This window comes from Myotis davidii, unplaced genomic scaffold (assembly GCF_000327345.1).
Source record: "Myotis davidii unplaced genomic scaffold, ASM32734v1 scaffold14, whole genome shotgun sequence".
Lineage (NCBI taxonomy): Eukaryota > Metazoa > Chordata > Mammalia > Chiroptera > Vespertilionidae > Myotis > Myotis davidii.
The window spans coordinates 1170453-1179977 of NW_006287372.1; positions in this window are offsets into that span (position 1 = coordinate 1170453).

Here is a 9525-nt window from a genome sequence, read left to right on the forward strand (position 1 = left end):
TGACTTGGAAGCTGTGGTTCTAGGGCAGCCTTGGGCAAACTACAGCCTGCGGGCCAGATACGGCCCGCTTGAAATGAATAAAACTATTGAAAAAAAAGACCCTACCCTTGTATGTAATGATGTTTACTTTGAATTTATATTAGTTCACACAAACACTCCATCCATGCTTTTGTTCCGGCCCTCTGGTCCAGTTTAAGAACCCATTGTGGCCCTCGAGTCAAAAAGTTTGCCCTCCCCTGTTCTAGAGTGACACACCTGGAACTAGAGAGGAGGGATCCCAATTCCAGGGTGCCTCACCCCAGAACTGCCCTCTCAGTATCTGGGACCCCTTTGGGGATGTCGGAGAGCCAGTTTTGGCCTGACTCCTGCAGGCCAGGCCAAGGGACCCCACTGATACACTATCCATGCACCGGGCCTCTAGTAGTGAAAAAAGCAGCACAAACATCAATATGTCCTCAGTGCGCTGAGTACAGAGGTGCTTTTTCCTCAAAGCAAGAATTGTTTTGCTATTAAAAACACTGAAATTGTGCCAACAAGCTAAGTATTCTAGTATAGAAAATTGAATATTGATGATAAATTGCAGGATCATATAGGTTATTTTTGTTTTCACTTTAATAATTCAGTATTGTTAACTCTTTGCTGTAATTGTGTTCTAGGTAAACAAGATCATATTCTGCAATTCTACAGTTTATATATGGCAGTGATATTTCTATGCTTCTCTCTCTACTTATAATGACTACTAAAATGTTTAGTTACAGAATAAAATCAACTTGACTTTGATATTGCACTTTCTCCACATAATGAATTGATGTAGGCATGAGTTTTTTATGAGTATCCAGAATAAGTTAAATGTTTTTGAAACCTCATTGGTAGAATTTGGATTTAACACACTTAGTTAATGAATATCAGAGTTATAGCTGTTTAAATTATCTCTATATTTTTTTTCTAAAAATGCTACCCAACTATCCACCCTTGTATATTTAATCTTGGAACTTAAATTAATTCAGACAATCCTCGATTTACATCAGACTCGACGTACATCATTTTGTGGTTACGTCACCATCTTTCATTTATTTATAAAAAAAAGTTGCATCATTTTGATTTGTGTACATATGTGCTTTATGTTTTTTATTATTTATTAACCACAAGTAAAGGTCAGGAATTGTTATCTTTCTTTTAATATTTTTACTCTTTCACTTCATTACTACTGTGTATGTGCTCCATGTGAGTGATGTAGGTGCTTATGTAAGTGGGTTCCAACTTAATGCAAAAATTGCATTACGTCGCACCATAGGAACGGATCTCTGACGTAACCCGAGGACCTACTGTATGTTTATAAAAGTATTGCTTGGGTGAAAGGATACAAATTTAATATAAATTTTAAGTTTGAAATCTGAGTCCCTATAAAATTGCTCATCTACTTACGATATTACCAACTGTAGGTGATTAAGCTGCCCCGATACCATGAACAATACAAGCTAAATCATTTTTTGCAAATAGAGAAAAATATTTTCCAGTATTTTAACTTACATTTCATTGATCACTAATAATGAAACTATGTGTTAATATTCAATTTTCTGTGAACTTATTGCTAATATAGCTTAGTATACCTTTATGGGGTTCTTGATACTTGCTAGAAGCTATAAATTTTGCATAATTGGCCTCAATTCTTTTAAGAACGCTATCAGGTAGTCAACATCACTATCTCCATTTTACTTCCTGGGAAACTAACAAAGCTAAACTGTGGAGGGCTATCCCCTTGAACACAATCTGAGCCCAAGCACCTTATTCCTGGAGCCCATGTGCTGAGTCACTTTGTTTGCACTGTCTTTAACTACTTGGAAGATCAATTTTCTATTTGATTTTGTATGTTTTTAATTGATAATTTAACAATAGAAATATTTTTTAAAGCAAAAGTAAAACTAAGGAGTATTGAGAAAAAAAAAAACTTATGTTTATAACCAAAATATTTGATTATTTCCCCTCAAGAGAAACCAAACAAATAAGACTTCAGAATCACTGGAGCCAAGTTTTCTGTTTCTTTTGTGGACATTTTTTTGGTTCCATGGTGTTAGAGACCAATGATCACTTCCAATCAATTTCTCTAACGTTCTGCAATCCACAGGGTTCTGGCGACTATTAAGAACTATGCATAATAAATATGTTTTTATCCAAAGAGAAATGCCATGTTAATATCCTGATGTTCCCTCTAAGTAAATAGAACCATATTTGTTATCTTTAAAATTGTGAGAAAGATAAATATCACATGATCTCACTCATTTGTGGAATATAATGAACAACATAAACTGATGAACAAAAACAGATCCAGAGACAGAGGAGCATAAATCAGACTGTCAACCCTCAGAGGGAAGGTAGAGGAGGGTGGGGGTAAAGGGGAGAGGTTAACCAAAGGACTTATATTCAAGCATATAGGCCTAACCAATGGACACAGACAGCGGGGGTGAGGGCATGAGTTGGGGGGATGAGGGGTAATGTGGGGATAAGGACACATATGTAACAACTTAATCAATAGCAAATTAAAAAAATTGTGATCATTGTTGGTACTGTTTATCATACAGTTATAAACAAAAGACTACAGTAATTCACACTGTAGGAAAAAGTTAATGTGCAAAAAATCAGAAACACCAAAATGGGATGCATCTAATTAGCCATGTGTATTGTTTCTACTGGATGTGCTATCTGGTGTTCAGCTTGCCCCCTGTGGACTTAAAACCAGGGCAGACATTTTGATGCAGGAAGCCTTCAGGTTATAAAAATCTGGAAGTCCTTGTCAATAGAAAAAGACATAAATAGAAATTTAGCTGCTAAAGTAAATACTTATTAGAAGGAGAAAGTAAATCTCATCTAATCCAAGGGCCTTGACGATACATACATTTTTCCTTTCATAACACATAAGAAAACTTTGGCCAATAAAAGAATGGTGTGTGGTCATATCTGTCTAGTATAGAATCTGGCCTCCCCTCCCAGCCTGGAATATTATTCCAGCACAGAGTTTTCACAGTGGACCCTGAAGTATGTTTACTTCAGCTTAAAGGTAGTATTACAATTAATTTTCTCAGTTACTCACATATGCCTTACAGTCTTGGCTCTAGATGTTCACATACACAGCTTTGCAGTCTCATCTCCCCACCTTGTCCTACCATTTGTGTTTTCGTCTTGTCAGGTAGCCTGAGCAGAAGTGAAAGACCACTTCATCAGACCTCTTCTCTGATCTCTCTTCTGTTTAAACTATGTGAGCTCTCCTGCCATATGTTTCCATAACTCTCAATATTTGCCTTTTAAAAAGGAGTAATTATTACAAAATTTTGGTTATTTTTATTCTAGTAGCCTGGTGCACAAAATTCATGCACATTGAAAGGGAATTAATTAGAGCAGTGGTTCTCAACCTTCTGGCCCTTTAAATACAGTTCCTCATGTTGTGACCCAAACATAAAATTATTTTCGTTGCTACTTCATAACTGTAATGTTGCTACTGTAATGAATCGTAATGTAAATATCTGATATGCAGGATGGTCTTAGGCGACACCTGTGAGTCCCCTAGACATATTCTGTTGTTGGCACTGCCTTCTTTCAATTTCAAAGGCACATTGGTCTTTAGACATTTTCTGTCAATGACGTTGGTGATTTTCAGCATGAGAGCAATGTTTTTCCAGTAGCTGGCCTTCAGATACATTCTGTCAGAGGCACCACTTTCTTTCAAGATCAGACACATGTTGCTCTTCAGACATTTTCTGTTGATAACACCAGCATCTTTCAGCTGCAGAGCTACGTTGTATCAACAGTTGTTCTTTAGACATAGTCCCACCTCTCTACTGTCATGGTCTGAGATGCAGGTGAATGAGAGTCCTGGCTGTCAGGCTGCTGAGAGCTGTCTGACCAATGGCTGATTCTGACCTATTCTGTGGGAGTGGGACTTCCTCCTCCCTGCTGTCAGTTTCCACAGCTGTGATGAGGAAGCTGGGGTGACAGAGGGAGCCATGCCCTCCAAGCCATCCTCTTGCTCTGCTCTATGTACAGAGGTTTCCTGCTCTGCCAAGTTTTCCAAACCTCCTGCTCTCTGCTGGCAAGGTCCCAGGAGCCCAAGGGCATGGCTAGGCGTGGGTGGACTTGCCTCCCTGACCTGTGAAAGTCCCAGGAGCCTGTGGGCGTGGCTACAGCCTTGCCTCCTAGGGACAGGGAAGGTCCTGGGAGCCCGTGAGAGTGGCTTGGCTCAGCAGGCCTCGTCTCCCAGTCAGGCAATGGTTCCAGGAGCCTTTGGCCACTGTCGCCGTCACCTCCTGGGGTGCTTGACACCTGCATATGCAAATTTATGGCCATCTTTGTCGGGTTAATTTGCATAGTCACTTGGATTGGCTTGTGGGCATGGCTTGTGGGTGTGGCTTTAGTGACAGTTAATTTGCATGTTTCTCTTTTATTATATAGGACCAGAGGCCTGGTGCACTAAATTCATGCCTGTGGTGGGGGGTCCCTCAGCCCAGCCTGTGACTCTCAGAATCCAGGACACCTTGGGTTCGGTCCTTAGGCCTGGACTGCGATCAGGGCCTATCGGGACTTTCCTTCACCTGGCTACCGCCAGCTGGCCCCACCCTGGCCACTGCCACTGCTTGCCATCTGTGCGGCACTGCCCCCCAACCCGCCATCGGTTGCCTCCCTCTGTAAGCAACAGGCATGTGGTGTGATCCCTTGGCTGGCTGGGGCCTCCCTCTATGGAGTGATAGATCAATCGCCCCCCCCCAGAGGAAGGCTCCACTCACCCCCCGCAGCACTGCCAGCCAGATGACCTGGGCCTCCCTCTGCGAGGTGATCATGGGGTGTTGGCAAGCCCCCCCCACCCCCGGACCAATAGCATTGTACCTGCCTTGGCTGGCCTGGTGCCAGTATGTGTCATAGCGTGTTCATCTGGAAGGTCATCTGGACAGTCATTCTGCTGTTTGGTCATTCAGTCAATTTGCATATTATGCTTTTATTATTATAGATGGGTGTTTCCTGCTTCACATTAAATTCACCACAGAATCCCAGCTTCTACCACATTGTTTTGCACATTTTGTGGACTTCTGGATTAGTGTTAGGAATGGATTAGTTGTTAGAGACCATTAAGTGAAGTAGACTGCTCCTTTTTCCTTGATTCCTGCACCTTTATCTATTCTGATCCTCTGGAGTCTTTACTCCCATATTCTGCAAATGTAATAAAAGCCTTTTTAGAGTAGAGGATTTTTAGACTACAGGATGAAGCCATTAGATCAAAAACCTCAAAGGAGGCTGTGTACTTTTTGGTTGTGCTCATACCATTGTTGAAATAAGAAAGATGGTAATTTTTAGTATTGCGATTAAAAAGAGAACTTGGGGAGAAGTTTAGCTGAACCAAGGATGATGCAATGGCAAAAACAGATCACTGGGAAGGGTCTTTCCAACACAATCTCATGATCTCATTTGAGTTTTACTTATTCTCCAAGCATATGACACAGGTGTCCTCTAAGTCAAATGTGTATATTTCCATTCATTTTGCATTATACACACTGCTGCTCCTCTCCATTAACACAGATAATTGAGAACTGACGTACATATTTAAAGGCTTCTCTTAGCGCACTTGGAATCTAATGATGAGATTAAAATATCAGGAAATGTATTTCTCTATTAACTCATTTAAAGTAGTCCTACTGTGACCTTCCCTCTTGGACTTCATGTCATCCGACAAAAACAAGCGTATTTCAAGGTTGCCTAGTTACCAGAAGAGGGTGAATTCACAAGGGGACAAGCTTGAATTTACAGAGCCTCAGAATTCTTTTGTTGTGCTAAGTGTACTTCATCATTAATTGCAATGAGCCTTACAAGGAAATGAAGCTGAGTCAAGACTGAGCAATGAAGACTGCAGGAGAGTGTGGCTTCCATCCTGAATATGAATCAGCTGCAGACTGCTGCCAGGTTGGAGAAATCGTGGGATGAAATAGATATTTGGTAATTGATTTTGGCTTGGTTGTACCCACATTCACACCCTTGTGTGTTGGTGTGTATTTACACAATTATAGACATATATGTTTATTTTATTCATAGTTAAAACATGTTCAAAATAACAATGAAATCTCTCAAATAGCTCTCTTTCTATATATATATTTTTTGCATTGCCATATATTTCCACAATGTATTCATGGATGGACAAAACACTTTGAGAATGTGTAAGGATTTCAAAAAATAGGAAGACAGCTCTAGTGTCTCCATTATAAGAAAAAAATGTCTAAGTGGGTACTATCTTCTAAAAACATTTGAGAAAAAGGAAGTAAATACTTCATTTTACCCAGGGTCAAGAATAACTCCTCGCATAGAGTATGTGCCCAATAGCAAATGTTGAGTGGATGAATAATAGAAAAGAAAATTAAATAGATCATTTCAATGAAATGAAGAGTAGTAGGAAACTGAACCAAATTTAATTTTGTTGGAGAATCAGCACTCATGACTAAAAGTCCTCAGAACAAAGTTCAGCCTGTATTGTTTGTCATAATAAATTCAGAAATGAAGAGAGCTGTGTGCAAAGGATATTGCCTCATGGGAAATCAGATTCCATTCTCTTAATTTGTTGTCCTGCCTAAGGCATTAGGGAGGGAGGGACCTTTGGTGAGGGCAGGCGGGTCTCATTCTGCACCAACTCCCAGCTCTTCTCTTTGGAAACATGCTCACATGTTTTAATCCTTCTAAATCTCAGGCTCAGGGTATCTCATGGATGAGCATAGTACCTACCACATGACGAGGTTTTTTTTATATTTAAAAAAACATGATTTTAGATGTATGCCTGAGTCACAACTATTTTTTTTTTTACTAACCATGAACTTGTGTATTTTTTAATGACTTTGCTGAGATATAATCAACATATGAAAGTCAGCTTTTCGCAGTGTACAATTCAGTGGGTTTTAATATATTCATAGAGTTGTGTAACCACCAAGACCATCTAAATCCAGAACATTTTCATTATCCCTCCAGAAACCCTGATAAATGAACAGACACTCCCCATATCTGCTTCCCCTCAGTCCCTGGAAAGTGCTAATATAGTAAACATTTGTTTGCTTTTTATTTTTTGTGAATTCCTAGAATTTTCTAATTATAGGATCACATAATCTGCAAATGAAAATAGTTTTGTTTCTTCCTTTCTGATCTAGATACCTTTACTACCTCTGCAGGAGGAAGGAAAGAGTCCTTGGCCAGTAAGAGCTCAGCCAAATGTAAAATTAAACCAAGTCATAAAAATATGTCTTCCACAAAGAACAGTGGTTGTTTATTGTTTGTTCTTTTTTGCTTGACAATAATAGATGCCAGATGCTTTATCTCTACACACTCCCTTTAAAATGACTCCTCTTCCACATACAAAAAAAGTAAAGTTTGATCTTTACCTTACACCATCTACAAAAGTCAGCTCATCATAAATCAACCTCTAAATGTAAAAGCTAAAATGATAAAAACCCTTAGAAAGAAAATACATGGTTAAAGCTTTATGACATTCGATTTGGCAATGATTTCTTAGATATAACTTCAAAAGCACAGGCAACAAAAACAAAAAAATAAACAAGTGGGATTTCATCAAAATTATAAACTTCTGTGCATGGAAGGACACAATCAACAGAATGAACAGGCAAGCCATAGAATGGGAGAAAATATTTGCAAAGTATAAGCCTTTTTATTTTTTTCCATTGCTTTTAGATAGAGTGGACGGGAGGAGGGGGAGAGACAGAGAGAGAGAAACATCGATTTGAGAGACACATCTATTTGTTGCCTTCTGCATGGGCCCTAATGGGGTGGGGTTGAGCCTGTAACTGAGGTACGTGCCCTTGATTATGAATCGAACCTGCACCCCTCCAGTGTGCAGGTCTATGCTCTAACTACTGAGTCAAATCAGCCAGTGCTACAAATTATATATCTTATAAGGGTCCAAAATATATAGAGATAGCCTAAACTCAATAACAAGAACAAAAAACAAATAAACAGATTTTAAAATAGAGTAAAGATTAGAATAGACTTCTCTCCGAAGAAGATATATAAATGGCCAAGGAATACATGAAAAGGTGCTCAACATCACTAATGACCAGGGACATGCTAATTAAAATCACATGAGATACCACCTCACACCCACTGGAATAGTTACAAAAAACAAACAAACAAATCTAACAGAAGTAAGGACAGCAGTCACAGCACAGATTCCTGGGCAGAAGACGCATACAGGTAGAACTCAGGAGTGAGACAGAGGCTGCCTGAGGATTCATGTGAGGCCTTACCAGCTGGTGCCATGATGAAACTACCCCAGCTCAGGGACAGAGTCACCCAAATAGATTAAAGGAAATAGTATGAAACAAACAGGCAAACAAACAAACAAACACCCTTTTGTAGGAGAAGCCCTGGAGTTCTGAGTTGCCGCAAATGGAAGTTACCAAGGGACAAAGTCAAAATGTGTTTCCAGGTTCCCGTAATCACAAAGCCTTGTGATCTCCAGGAATGACATTCTTCCCACTCAAAGAGAAAAATTAGAAACAACTCCCAAATCAATATCTTTATAAAGCAAGCATGCTGTGAGAATTAAGTTATTTTTTACAATCTATAGAGAACCTTTCAGTGTCACAGCTGAGTGGAATAATACAAAAATATATAAATTAATATATCTCTTTTGGTATTTATCTCATAAAGACAAATCATTACTCTTATTAGCCAACTAGAGGCCCAGTGCATGAATTCGTGCACGGGTGGAGTCCGGCCAGCCTGCCCCGATTGATGGAGGCCAGCTGGCAAAGGGGAGGGGTTGTGGGAGGTTGGCGGGCCAGCCCCACCCCCAATTGGGGTGCGGGGGACTGACCAGGGGCTGGGCTGGCCTGTGGTAGGGGGAGGGGCTGCAGGAGGTTGGCTGGCATCTAACTGCTCCCCTGCTGGCCCCATTGCCCTCGACTGCCCTCCTCTGTAGGCCCGGTCACCCCCAACTGCCCTACCCTACCAGCCCGGGTGCCCCTAACTTCCTTCCCCTGCAGGCCCAGTTGCCCTCAACTGCCCTCTCCTGCTGGCCCAGTCACCCCTACCACCCTCCCCTGCAGACCTAGTCCTCCCCAACTGCCCTACCCTGCTGGATTGATTGCCCACAACTGCCCTCCCCTGTCGACCATCTTGTGGTAGCCATCTTGTGGTCACATGGGGGCAGCCATCTTGTGCGAGGGTGTGATGGTCAATTTGCATATTGCCTCTTTATTATATAGGATAGATTGAATCTCACTGGAATACTTGTATTTCTATGGAGCTCCGTAAGGTTCCTTGCTAGCTGATTTCACAGTGCCACCTTCTCCGGGACACAGTGGTTATTTCCTAATTGCTCATAAGTGTCCTTCTTGAGACAACTCTCCACAGCTGTCACAATAAGGAGCCCAGGCTTTTAAATTCACAAGAATAGTTTCTGTTGGGAGGAACAAAAGGCAGAAAAAGAAAAGATCACAGAACTGACAGTAATCATGGCATTGAGAGTGAGGAGAGCCTGGCTTCTCT